This window comes from Scylla paramamosain, chromosome 23 (genome assembly GCF_035594125.1).
Source record: "Scylla paramamosain isolate STU-SP2022 chromosome 23, ASM3559412v1, whole genome shotgun sequence".
In the NCBI taxonomy this organism is placed as follows: Eukaryota; Metazoa; Arthropoda; class Malacostraca; order Decapoda; family Portunidae; genus Scylla; species Scylla paramamosain.
In genome coordinates, this window is record NC_087173.1 from 2,009,193 (window position 1) to 2,022,985 (window position 13,793).

The window sequence follows — 13,793 nt, forward strand, 5'->3', positions numbered from 1 at the left end:
GGAATAGAGGAGATAAGGAGGATAGTGATGGCACGGTGATGAGTTGGCGAGAGAGAGAGAGAGAGAGAGAGAGAGAGAGAGAGAGAGAGAGAGAGAGAGAGAGAGAGAGAGAGAGAGAGAGAGAGAGAGAAGGGGTTTTGTCTCATTTTTATATGTATTTAATTTCTTTCCTCTTCGTATTTTTATTCTTACTACTACCACCACTACCACCATCACCACCACCACACCATTATTACCACCATTAACATTATTACTTTCGTTACCACCACTTCCACCACCAACACCACCACTTAAAGCAACACCAGGCAGCTAACACGCACACAGTATCAGTAGTGGTAGTAGTGGCAGCTACCGTGGTGGCGATGGTGGTGGTACAGGAGGAGGAGGAGGGAGGTGGTGATGTCAAGGAGGAAGTGGAAGCCTTACTACTTTTCGCTTGGGTAAACAGTTGTGCCAGCGAATTAAATCAGCGTGGTCACGGGATATCGATGCGCTGGTGTCCCTTTTTTGCCCTCCGCTGATGGCATGAAATACTGGATTTGTGGGCACAGGGACACGGCGACACGGGGAGAGAGAGGATGTTATGGCAGTGTGAAAGGACTAGAGTTATTTTCGGAGGATTAATCAACGGAAACGAAAGGAGATTTAGGGTTAGATTTTTCGTGGGGTGTTTAGGTGAAGATTGAAGACTGTGGGAGAAAAGGTTAGGGTTAAATGAAAAGTGATGACCGAACGGGGAAGTAGCTTAGGATTAAAATAGAAAGTGAAGACTAAGCAGGAGAGAAACTTAGGATTCTTGGGGGTGAGAGAGAGAAAAGTGAAGCTCAAGATATTTTAAAGCAGAGAAATGTATTAAGACAAAAATCTCGCTATGGAATACATCAGAAATACCTACATTGAATATTTTGCTCCATAATTCAGTAAAGAAACATTCACTCACTCACTCACTCACCAATACTTTTACTAATATACATCAACACAATAATAATAATGAAAAAAAAAAGAACAGCATGAAGGTTATCAAGACAATTTCCGTAAAGTCAGATTGGTAATACAGTTGGTTGCATCAGAATAATGAAGAAGTATTAATTTTTTTCTCTCTCCTCTCTTTTTGTTTACCAGTTATTGTTAGAGAGTTGCATGGGTGGTATAGAGTTCAAGGCTGTGTGTGTGTGTGTGTGTGTGTGTGTGTGTGTGTGTGTGTGTGTGTGTGTGTGTGTGTGTGTGTGTGTGTGTGTGTGTGTGTGTGTGTGTGTGTGTGTGTGTGTGTATGTGTGTGTGTCTCATTCATTTCCGTGAGAACACAAGAACATAGTGATACAGGGAAATATTCTCAGTAGTCACGTCTTGTTCCTCGCCTCATTAACTTCTTGCAGTAGCCGTGAATTGTTTTAGTTGATCCCCTCCCTTTAAGTCAGCCGCCGCCCCTCTTATGGAAGCTTTTACGTGCTGATAAGTTAATCCACCAAGGAGCAGAAGAGGTGGAAAGCTGAGTGGATAAAAAGACATGGTGTAAGGTATGTTTTGTGTAAGGTATGTTTGTTTTTGTCTTTGTTGGTCGAGATTACCGCTTTCGTGTTTGTTATTCCTCCCTTACTCTTCATTTTTTCCCTACTTTTTTACCTTCTTCGTTTCGTCCGTCCATGCTTGTCTTCTTCCTTCTTTCTTGTTTCATCTCTCTCTCTCTTTTTTTTTTTTTGGTGGGGGGGCAAAGGGGGGTTACGACATACGTACTTGTATTCTGATTGTTTTATATTTATGTTTTGTGTAGATCAGGTTTCTCTGTCTCGTGTTCTTAAAGGCATCACTGTGCATTCAAGTGGTTTGTGTAAGGTGTGTTTGCTGTAGATTAGACTTCTGTATCTCGTGTTCTTCAACGTTCTTTTTTTAACATCTTATAAAAGTTGTCAACGTTTTCATGATTTCATTGATAGTTTGACATCCTTCACTACTAGAAGTTATAGTTGATGTTTTCAGCTTTTTTTTTTTTTTCTCTCCAGTGGTAGTTTAACATTAGTAGTGGAAATTATTGAGGTTTTTTAGGAATGTTTTCATGATTCCAACGATAGTTTAACATCATCCAGTGGAAATTATAAACGTTCTGAAGGATGTTTTTTCGTGATTACAGTAATACCTTAACAGCACAACCTTCAGTAATCTATTGAGGCTTTCAGGGAACGCTTTCACGATTCCACGGATAGTTTAACATTCTTTAGTAGAAGTTACTTAGAAGAACAAGTATTCAGAATCATGAAGTAAATATAAGACTAGAATAATAAAACCATCAACTTATCCAGCCTTTTAAACTGTCATGGTAGCATATAAATGATTCTGCAGCTTTAGGAATTCAGCTGATAATTATTCTTGTGGTTTGTCAGAGTTGTCGTGAGGAGAGAACAAAGCGCTCTGGAATACGGACCTTGAAATGACGTGATACAAATTGACGAGTGAAAAAAAAAGAGAGAGAGAGAGAGAGAGAGAGAGAGAGAGAGAGAGAGAGAGAGAGAGAGAGAGAGAGAGAGAGAGAGAGAGAGAGAGAGAGAAAAGGATAACAATTGTATATAGGTGTGGAAAAGTCTCATTTGTCCTCGTTTGTTTTATTTTTTCCGTTTTTTATTCAACTTTATAGGAGTGGGAATGAGTCTCTCTCTCTCTCTCTCTCTCTCTCTCTCTCTCTCTCTCTCTCTCTCTCTCTCTCTCTCTCTCTCTCTCTCTCTCTCTCCAGACGTCATTCCCAGTCAGTCGTTCCAGATAAAAGTTTGTCCCTTTAACCTTTTCTTCAGATGGAAGGGAGGAGTGGACTGGAGGAAGGGAGGAAAGGACGGAGGGAAGGAGGGAGGGAACATGGAGGAAAGATGGAACGAAGAGTACTGATAGTGGGGAGGGAGAAGGGAGGGACGGAGGGAAGAGCAGTAGAAGGGAAGATAAGGAGAGACGTATGAGAGAGAGAGAGAGAGAGAGAGAGAGAGAGAGAGAGAGAGAGAGAGAGAGAGAGAGAGAGAGAGAGAGAGAGAGAGACTAACAGGAAACGATATTATGTAGGTCAAAATTTTTATTTCTATGATAAAAAAAGAATAAAGAATAAAAAAAACAGGAAATTCCACAACCGAACATACAAACAAATAATAAACAAGGAAAATGAAAATACTAGAAAATAAATAAAAAAAAGGTGAAAAAATTTATATTCCTTAAAAGTAATATGTATGTTCTTTATATATTTTCAGATAATAATATTTTTCTGTGCAAATTTCGTAAGACTTTTGCTTTTTTTTTCATATTGTATTTCGTTTTACACAGTCCTTTATGTATTTCCTTATTAATTTCCTGTTTCCTCCGTAATAGTAGCATTTATATTCGTTTCTTCCATAACAGTGGCATTTATATTCATCTTTTCATACGCTTCTGTTGTAACATACGTATATCTTTGTATGTGGCTAACAATTACTACATTCTACAGCATTCTATTAAACCTTATCATGCTTTACATCTAATCAATACATCTCTTAACTCTCGTATTATATTAATTTTTGTTGTTTATTCTCCTTATTTACATTAGCTAAACAATTATTATATTCTACTGTGTCATATTAAACCTAATATCTTATCATGCTTTATTTTACTGAGTGTTAACTGAGTCTTAACTGTTATATTTACATTGACTTCATATTTTACCACAAGTAACATACGTATCTATCTATTACTTATACTGGCTAAGCAATTATTACGCTCCGTTATATTCTTCATACCAGATCATTAAATTCATTAACTAATAAAATATATATCATTATTTCCACCGTATTTTATCTCAAGTCTTATATTAACACGCACTTTTCTCTTAATTACAGGTGAGTTTCTTTATCCGTAACAAGACACACCTGGGGAAGGGTTCATCAAGGTAAGTGACGCCATCCTCTGTTTACCTGCGTCACGCCTCATCCAGGAACCAATCAGAAGGCTCCGCTCGGAATATTGACCAATGGGAAGGTGTGTTGATGGTGACGTCTGAGGGAATGAGCCAATGGGCAGCGTTTGAGCGGAAATGACGTTTGGGAGTGATATAGTTTTAAACAGGAAAAATATCTTGGTTGTAAAAAGTATGAGAGAGAGAGAGAGAGAGAGAGAGAGAGAGAGAGAGAGAGAGAGAGAGAGAGAGAGAGAGAGAGGTGGGGGGGACTTTAATGTGTAAGTTATGAAGGGATGTTCGTGAGAGAGAGAGAGAGAGAGAGAGAGAGAGAGAGAGAGAGAGAGAGAGAGAGAGAGAGAGAGAGAGAGAGAGAGAGAGTGGGGGGGATTTTAATGTGTAAGTTATGAAGGGATGTTCGTAGAGAGAGAGAGAGAGAGAGAGAGAGAGAGAGAGAGAGAGAGAGAGAGAGAGAGAGAGAGAGAGAGAGAGAGAGAGAGATGGTGTAAAGAGGAACTCAAGTGGAAGGAAGAGGAAAGATGACGAAGCACAATGATAAAGAAGGAGGAATTACAAAGAAAGTGGACATAGGGGAGGAGGAGGAGGAGGAGGAGGAGGAGGAGGAGGAAGAGGAGGAGGAGCAGGCATAGGCAAAAGTAAAGATGGTAGAATGTAAATAAACGAATAATGAAAAAAAAAAAAGTGTTTGGGAATTTCTACCACCACCACCACCACCACCGCCGCCGCCGCCGCCACCACCACCACGACCACTACTACTACCACTACTACTATTACTCCTCCTCCTCCTCCTCCTCCTCCTCCTTCAACTGTAATGGCTACTTTTTCTGAGAAGTCTTTAGAAATATGTGGGAAGTTGCTTGGTACACGAATTATAGAGAAGCCAATGTGTGTGTGTGTGTGTGTGTGTGTGTGTGTGTGTGTGTGTGTGTGTGTGTGTGTGTGTGTGTTCCCGCAATGCAGTATGTGATGCTCTCACCCCTCTTCTTCCTTCCCTCTTTCTCCCCTCTTCCAGTTACTCTCCCCTCTCCCTCTCCCTCCCTTCCTTCCTTCCTTCCTTCCTTCCTTCTTTCCTCTTTCTCCTCTATATTCCCTATCCCCCTCCTCCCCTTCCTCCTCCTCCTCCTCCTCCTCCGATTCTCAGATATTAGGTTTAAGAGTGTTTTCCCATCCTCCTCCTCCTCCTCCTCCTCCTCCTCCTCCTCCTCCTCCTCCTCCTCCTCCTCCTCCTCCTCCACCTCTATATTACCTCAGTTCTCTCATATTGTATCATTCCTCTTTTATTATTTTTTCTACTCTCTCTCTCTCTCTCTCTCTCTCTCTCTCTCTCTCTCTCTCTCTCTCTCTCTCTCTCTCTCTCTCTCTCTCTCTCTCTCTCTCTCTCTCTCTCTCTCTCTCTCTCTCCTGCGTCACCGGAGCTTAAGGCATGGGGAGGAGGAGAGAGAGAGAGAGAGAGAGAGAGAGAGAGAGAGAGAGAGAGAGAGAGAGAGAGAGGAGGGAGGAGGGAGGAAAAATGTCTCCGGAGATCACATGCGCCTCCTCCTCCTCCTCCTCCTCCACCTCCTCCTCCTCCTCCTCCTCCTCCTCCTCCTCCTCCTCCTCCTCCTCGCCATCACCACATCAGCACATCACCACCAATAACACAAGTTTCCCCTTCATATGGGAAGTGTGTGGCAGCATTTTCTGTTAACGGCACCGGGGCGTCCTGTGGGGCCCTTGTGTGGCTCCTGCGTGGGACGAGGGTGCAAATGTACTTTTTACTGTGTTTAGTGGTCGTATCTTAGCCACTGTGTTCCCCTGTGTTTGCTGTGATTACTTCTCTTTGCTTCTCTTTCTTTCTTTATTTTATTTGTTTATTTATTTTTTTTTGTCTTTTTTTGTTCTCTCTGTGTGTGTTTTGGTAAGGGTGCTAATGTATATTGCGTCTTCTGGTTGTATCTTAGCCACTGTGTCTGTCCCCTTGTGTTTACTCGTGTTTCTTCCCTTTTTTTTGCTTCTTTATCTTGGCTTGGCTTTCTTTATTTTATTCTTTTTTTACTGGTCTTTGCGTCTGTCTTGTTTTTCTTTCTTTTTTTTTTTTTAATGATTGTTTTTTGGTGTGTTCATTTTTACGTCGTAATTGTTTATGGTGTTTTTTTTGTGTTTTTTTTTCGGCTTCTTTCTCCTTTTTTTTTTTTTTTCGTGTATTCGCTTCTTTTGTCTTTTTTTTCCATCTCTTGTCATGTCTCTTCTCTTCTTATGTCTCCTCCTCTTCTCTTCTGCATTTTCTGTTATGTTTCCTTTTTATTTTATGCTTTTTCTTTCCTCCTTTTTCTTTTCATTTTCTTCCACATATCCTCTTCTTTAATATATTTTCTTTTCCTTTCCTTCACTATACATTATCTTCCCTTCTTTGCCTCGTCTTTATCACGTCCTCGCCTCGTCTTTACCTCGTCCTCGCCTTGTCTTCGCCTCGTCCTCGGCTCGTCTTTACCTCGTCTTTTTCTCGTCTCTACTCCTCCTCGCCTTGTCTTTGCCTCACCCACACGGAAAAGTTGGCTAGGGAGTTGTAATCAGTTTTGCGAGTCGTGGGTCCTCCTCCTCCTCCTCCTCCTCCTCCTCCTCCTCCTCCTCCTCCTCCTCCTCCTCCTCCTCCTGCTTAGCTACATTAGGTTATGGCACGGCAGGGAAATGAAGGCGGCTGTTTTATGCCTTACTTTTGTTCCTGTTTAGTTTTGTTTGACTCTTGTGGTCTCGAAAGTGTGTGCGTGTGCGTGCGTGTGCGTGTGTGCGCGCGCGCTTCCAGGTAACACACTCTACCTGCCACGCGTCGGACTTAATAAATTCCTTCATGGGAGAGGGAGAGGGATAGAGAGAGGGAGAGGGAAGTTTCCAGGGGAGGGAGGGGAAGGGGGAAGAGGTGTCCAGACCGGGAAATTCCCCCTTGGCTTCCCCCTCCTCCCTCTCCCTCTTTCACTCCCTCTCCCTCTCTCCCCCAACTCCCCGCCAACAAGCAGTCCGCGGCAAGGTCATGCCTGTGATCTTTGGCACCGCTACCACAGCACGGCCTGCGTCACACCTGTCTGGGGCCGCGCAGGTGTGTTAAGGGCGTGCAGGTGTGGTGTTGACATGGTGTTGACGTAGTGTTGTGGCGCTCTGACCAGTTGTGCTGTTGGAAAGTGGTATTAGACGTGGTTTGCGTGTTTGGGGTGGTGTTGATAAGGTGTTGACGTGGTGTTGTGCATTTGTGTTGCTGGGAAGTGGTATTGATGGATTGGTGTTGACGTGGTGTTGCGATGCCATTAACGTGGTGTCTGTGCATTTGTGTTGCTTGAAAGTGGTATTGACAGACGTGTTGTGTCGTGTGTTGGGAGTGTTGGAAAGTGGTGGTATTGACAGTCGTGTTGCGTGTTGGGCGGTGTTGACGTGGTCTTGTGTACATTTGTCCCATTTGAAAGTGGTATTGACGGCCGTGTGGTGTGTGCTGGGTGTGTAGTGTTGCGGTGGCGTTGACGTGGTGTGCATTTGTCATATTGGGAATTAGTACTGAGAGATATTGCGTATTAAGTGGTGTTTCTTTGCCTCTGCTGTTCTTATCTGACCTGCTGCGCCATTTAGAAGACTGTATTGCGCTGGTTTGATCCAAAAACAAATGATTTAGGACCGTAAACAAGGTAGACAGATGCTGTGCGTTGTGTCACCTGTCAGAAGAACACAAAACGTAAACACCAGACTGTGTTGCGCTGATCTGATCTAAAATAAATGATTTAGTATCGTAAACAAGGCTGATAGATTCTGTGTTGCGTCACCTGGTCACCTAGGAACGCAAAAAGAGGAACAGTAAGGAAGAAACACATTAAAAAGAAGAAATATTAGACACGCCAGCCCTTTAGAAGACAGTGTTGCGCTTATCTGATCCAAAACAAGTGATCTAGGACGGTAAACAAGATTGACGGATGCAGTGTTGCGTCACCTGGTCACCGAGGAACAAAAAAGATAAAAAAAAGAAAAAAAAAGAGGAACACTAGACAAGTTGACCCTGATGAGCTAATATAGTCTTAACAGGAGCAGTGTAGCATAGTTAACAAGACTGGCCGATCGAGTGTGTTGCGTCACATTGGCTGTAGATGAACCCAGGACTGCGGTAACCTCAGAGAGAGAGAGAGAGAGAGAGAGAGAGAGAGAGAGAGAGAGAGAGAACGGTTCATAGATGAGTGTTACTTAGTTGCGCTTAAGACATCGAGCACACGTTTCCATATTAATAAGAATACATAATAGAGATTCCACTTTAGGAATTCTGAGTAAAAGACAAAAGTGAAAGTCTTAAATAAAATGATAAATAAAGAACTAAATACATTTCTATATATATATACCAGGCTGGCAATCCCACACAACATATACGTATAAGCTACAAGTACAAATTAAAATATAGAGTGGGGTGGGAGGGAGCGGGCGGCACTTGGCTGTGATAGGCGGTACTCAAACACACACACACACACACACACACACACACACACACACACACACACACACACACACACACACACACACACACACACACACACATCGGAAAGCAATACAAGACGCTACCTTCCAACCTCCCAAAAAAGTTTCATGTTAGATTATATTCTCGTGGGACGTCCCCTTTATCCCCCTCCTCCTCCCCCGCCCCGCCCCTCCTCTCCCCATCCCTCTCGCATTCACGTCACTCGCTAGGAACGTCACGCGACCTACACAAAAATGAAAAAAAAAAGCTAAATAAATAAAATAAAAAGTGTGATGAAAGTTTTTAGAATACAAGTGTACGAAAGTGAAAAAAAAGCGCGCGCGTGTGTGTGTGTGTGTGTGTGTGTGTGTGTGTGTGTGTGTGTGTGTGTGTGTGTGTGTGTGTGTGTGTACAGCCTCGGGTGTTCCGTCGCCGAAGGTCCGGAACTGTGACCTGCTCTGTCTCTCTCTCTCTCTCTCTCTCTCTCTCTCTCTCTCTCTCTCTCTCTCTCTCTCTCTCTCTCTCTCTCTCTCTCTCTCTCTCTCTCTCTCTCTCTCTCTCTCTCATCTATATTTTCTCCTCTCCCTCCTATCATCTATTCCATGCCAAGCCGCAATCACTCAGCAGCAAGGAAGAAGAGAAGGAGGAGGAGGAGGAGGAGGAGGAGGAGGAGGAGGAGGAGGTCACTTGTACATCCAGGACAGAATCGAAACACGTGAGAGGACATTGAAGAAGGAGGAAAAGAAGGAAGAGGAAGAAGGAGGAGGAAGAGGAGGAGGAAGAAGTGGAGGAGGCATTAGAAGTGGAGATACAAGTTGAAATATTAGTGGTGGAGGAGGTATGGAGGAGGTAGGAGTAGTATTGTGGTGATGGTGGTGGTGGTGGTGGTGGTGTAGGTAGTGGTGGTGATGATGAACATTCAGTGGTAGTAGCGTGCGAGAAGACCACTGTCCTTCATGCGACGTGTGTGTGTGTGTGTGTGTGTGTGTGATAAGCGCCCTCTTCCTTGTGAATGAATGCGCGTGTGTTTGTTTGTTCGTGTGTATAAGAGAGAGAGAGAGAGAGAGAGAGAGAGAGAGAGAGAGAGAGAGAGAGAGAGAGAGAGAGAGAGAGAGAGTTGCAAGTTAGAGAAAGAACATTAACAAAACACTGGACTTAAACAAATTTACCTAACCTAACCTAACCTTACCTATCCTAACCTAACCTTACTTAACCTCACCCTCACCTGACTTAACCTTATCTAACCTAACCTTATCTTACTTTACCTTACCTTACCTGTCATAACTTAGCTCTCCCTTACCTCGCCTAACCTTTCCAAACACTGACAGGAAGGACAGGTAATATCTTCGCACCTGTCACACCTTTCTCTTCTTCGCTCTCATTTGGACAGTACCTTCCAATAAACTACTACTGCTATTACTACTACTACTACTACTACTACTACTACTACTACTACTACTACTACTACTACTACTACTACTACCATCCTTTCTCTATTCTTTGTCTGACACCTCATCTCTTAAACCGTTCTCCTCCTCCTCCTCCTCCTCCTCCTCCTCCTCCTCCTCCTCCTCCTCCTCCTCCTCCTCCTCCTCCTCCTCCTCCTCCCTCTCCTCCCTCTCCTCCTCCTCCTCCTAGTGGTTATTTGGGTGCAAAATCTGACGCTCCTAAGCCCAGAGGAGAGAGGAAAGGAGGAAAGGAGATGAATAGTGTATGAAGGGAGGAAGGGGAGGAACGAGGAGGACTAGGAGTGTGAGAGAACCAGGGAAATGAAGGAGAGGAGAAAAGGAGGAGGAGGAGGAGATGGTGTTTAGTAAGTGGAAATGTGCAAAAGTGGAGGAAATGAGAGAGAGAGAGAGAGAGAGAGAGAGAGAGAGAGAGAGAGAGAGAGAGAGAGAGAGAGAGAGAGAGAGGGGGGGAGATTACATCATCCCAACACTTTTTCCCTGCACCATTAGGACACCCACACCCGTTTTCTTTTGGTGGATAAATACGGGAAAGAAAACAGGAAGATTTTAGCGGAAACTTAACTAAACGTGGGGTTTTATTTATTTTTTTTTCTCCCTTCCTTATTTTTTTCTTGTTTTCTTTCCTTTTTTTTTTTCTTTTCTTTGTTTCTCTTTCCCAACGAAGGTCATTTTAAGTTTTGTGTTATAGGTGGTTGTGGTGATGGTGGAGGAGGAGGAGGAGAAGAAGAAGAAGAAGAAGAAGAAGGAGGAGAAGGAGGAGGAGGAAGAAGAGGAGGGGGAGGAGGAGGAGGACGCGGCGGCGGCAGCATTAGCACATAATCCTAACTATGTATAATATCCTCTCTCTCTCTCTCTCTCTCTCTCTCTCTCTCTCTCTCTCTCTCTCTCTCTCTCTCTCTCTCTCTCTCTCTCTCTCTCTCTCTTTCTCTAGTGCGCAATGATCAGGTTTTTCACATTTCTCGCCTTTATTTATCTTTCATCTTCCTCCTCCACTTTCTCCTCTTTCTCTTTCTCTCCCGTCTCTCCTAATCATCATCTATATATATATCTCCTCCTCCCTTATCTTTTCTCTCGCTTCCTCCTTTCCTTTTTTTCTCTCCTCCTCTTTCTCACCCTTTCATCCCAACCACTCACTTTACTACTTCTCATCTTTCAACTCTCTCTCTCTCTCTCTCTCTCTCTCTCTCTCTCTCTCTCTCTCTCTCTCTCGTGAGCAGGAGTGTGTTATCACTATATTTTCTTTCCCCTCCTCCTCCTCCTCCTCCTCCTCCTCCTCCTCCTCCTCCTCCTCCTCCTCCTCCTCCTCCTCCTCCTTCTTTCCTTCTTTTCAATAGATTTTTTTCCTCATTAACTTTTAGGCCTGAACTGTCACTTTCCCTTTCCTCTCCCTCTGCTTCTTGCCTCTCACTCTCAACCCTACTCTCCCTCTCTCTCTCTCCCTCTCCCTCACTCTCTCCCTCTCCCTCTTCCTCTCTCCCTCTCCCTCTCCCTCTCCCTCTCACGAAACGCCTCAAGTATCAACAAACCCTCCATAGCGTCGAGAGAGAGAGAGAGAGAGAGAGAGAGAGAGAGAGAGAGAGAGAGAGAGAGAGAGAGAGAGTCGTAGTAATAAAGTTCATTAGTATTACTGAAAAATAAACACCTACTTAGTAATTTATAAATGAGATGAGAGAGAGAGAGAGAGAGAGAGAGAGAGAGAGAGAGAGAGAGAGAGAGAGAGAGAGAGAGAGAGAGAGAGAGAGAGAGATTATCGCGTAAAATGTTTCTTTGTACGAGGGAGAAAGAAAGGCAGAAGTCAAGCTTGAGGCGGGAGGAGGGAGAGAGGGAGAGGGAGAGTGAGAGTGCAAGGGAGAGGGAGAGGGGGGTGTGAGGCAGGTTGAGGGAGGCTGAGCGAAGACTGAGATTAGTGTGAGTTGAGACACCTTGCTTCCTTCTGCACCTTTTTGCTTACTTCTTCCTCCTCCTCTCTTTTGAGCTCAGCTTTTTGTTCCCGTCTGGCACTAGGGTGGGGGGAGGGGGTGCAGGAAGTGGTGGCAGGGCGAGGGGGACGGAGGGTCACGGGGCGAGGGTGCAGGGCAGGGTGCGGTAGGGGGAAGGGGGTGTGGGATGGCTGCAGCATCCCAACAAAAGCTGTTTGAAGTCCTGCACAGCTGCTACACACTTCCCGCCGCCCGCGTCCCCTGGTGGCAGCAAGGGTCGCCCTGCGCCCTTCCAGCACACCCCTGGCGGCCGTGTCCTCCCCGAGGGCCGCCTCAGGGGGCGGCTGTCCGGGGCCCGGGGAGGGGCGTGCACTAGTTATTATATTGATGGATAAAAGCGACGGCGGCAACCTGCGGGGCGGCGTGGGTCGTCAATACGCGGAGCGGCCACTCGCGCGCCAGCCCCCGCCCGGCCCGCACCACGCCGCCCGCTCCTTTGTGTGCCGTGCCCGCGACGCCCGCACGCCGCCCCCACGCCCTCCGCCCGGCCACGCCCCGGGCCGCCCTCCTGCCGCCCTGGCCCACCAGTTGTGACCGCCGCGGGGCTAGGCAGTGTGGCCCTGACGGCCGGCCCGAGGGGGAGAGTGCCGCGTGCCGCCATAGCAGTGTGTGTGTTGCCTCAGTGCCAGTGTGCCAGTGAGTGCGTGTGGACAGTGCCGCCGTCGCTGCCGCTGCCTCCCTGCCATCTTATCGCAGCGCCTCGGGTGCCCACTTGTCTGTCGCAGGTAAACACGCCGCCCGCGAGTATCTGGGAGTGAGGGTGTGCAGGGTGCGCCAGAGAACACACACACACACACACACACACACACACACACACACACACACACACACACACACACAAGCTGGCAGGCAGGCAGGCAGGCGGTGAGCCGCGCCGTGGCAGTGAGTGTGACGGCCAGGGTGGCGTCGTCCGTCAAGCCTTGACGTCACGCCGCCACGGCCTGCCTTCCATAAACGTTGTCAGGCCTGCCGCCCCACACCGCCCTGCAGCACGCCCCCGCCCTCACCCCTCGCCTCACCCTGCACGGGACACACGCACCGGGCACCGTGCCTCTCATAAACACACACACATTACGAGTACCATATCCCCATGCTCACGCCGTAACCACACGCAATATAACTCGATGTAATGGCTCGTGTCTTTCTGTGTGTGTGTGTGTGTGTGTGTGTGTGTGTGAGAGAGAGAGAGAGAGAGAGAGAGAGAGAGAGAGAGAGAGAGAGAGAGAGAGAGAGAGAGTGGAGGGAGGGATGTATTTGTATACTACTGTACGTTCCCCTTCCATTCTAAACTCTTTCCGCACTGCCAGGTCCCTTACACATACACACACACACACACACACACACACACACACACACACACACACACACACACACACACACACACACACACACACTATTGATTACAACCTCAGCCCCCCTCCCCCTCCCCTGTGCCACTACACCCCTCCCCTCATCATGTCCTTCCATATCACACACGCTAATCTTCGTCTCTTCTTCGTACAGACAAGTGTCGTGTGTGTGTGTGTGTGTGTGTGTGTGTGTGTGTGTGTGTGTGTGTGTGTGTGTGTGTGTGTTTTGGGATCTATTTACAACAGTCTCGAAGGTCATTGTCTGTGTGTGTGTGTGTGTGTGTGTGTGTGTGTGTGTGTGTGACTAGATGTGATTGTCGTAAAAGTAATGGTAGTGGTCGCAGCGATAGTGATAGTGGCAAAGATAGTGAGTGTGACTAAAAGACTCAAATCCGTGGCTTCTTCATCATCATTCGTTACATCGTGGTGACAGTGATGATAATGATGGTGATGACAGTGCTAAAATGTCACTATATTCAAAAGACACTCGTTTATCTGATTGTGAAGATGGTGTGTGCTTTCGTAGTGTACATAAATCATTTTGGTGTTGATAGTGCCGACGAAGATTATGATAATGAGAGATATGCCTTCAAAAAACTCACTATCACTTTA

The 13,793-nt window shown here is 45.9% G+C and overlaps 1 protein-coding gene across 8 annotated transcripts in view; it reads left to right on the forward strand.

Moving 5' to 3' along the window:
- The window catches only part of LOC135111990 (cyclin-dependent kinase 17-like), a 90,703-nt gene that overhangs the window by 22,340 nt on the left and 54,570 nt on the right, over positions 1 to 13,793 (forward strand). The gene's annotated exons all lie outside the window — the stretch shown is intronic.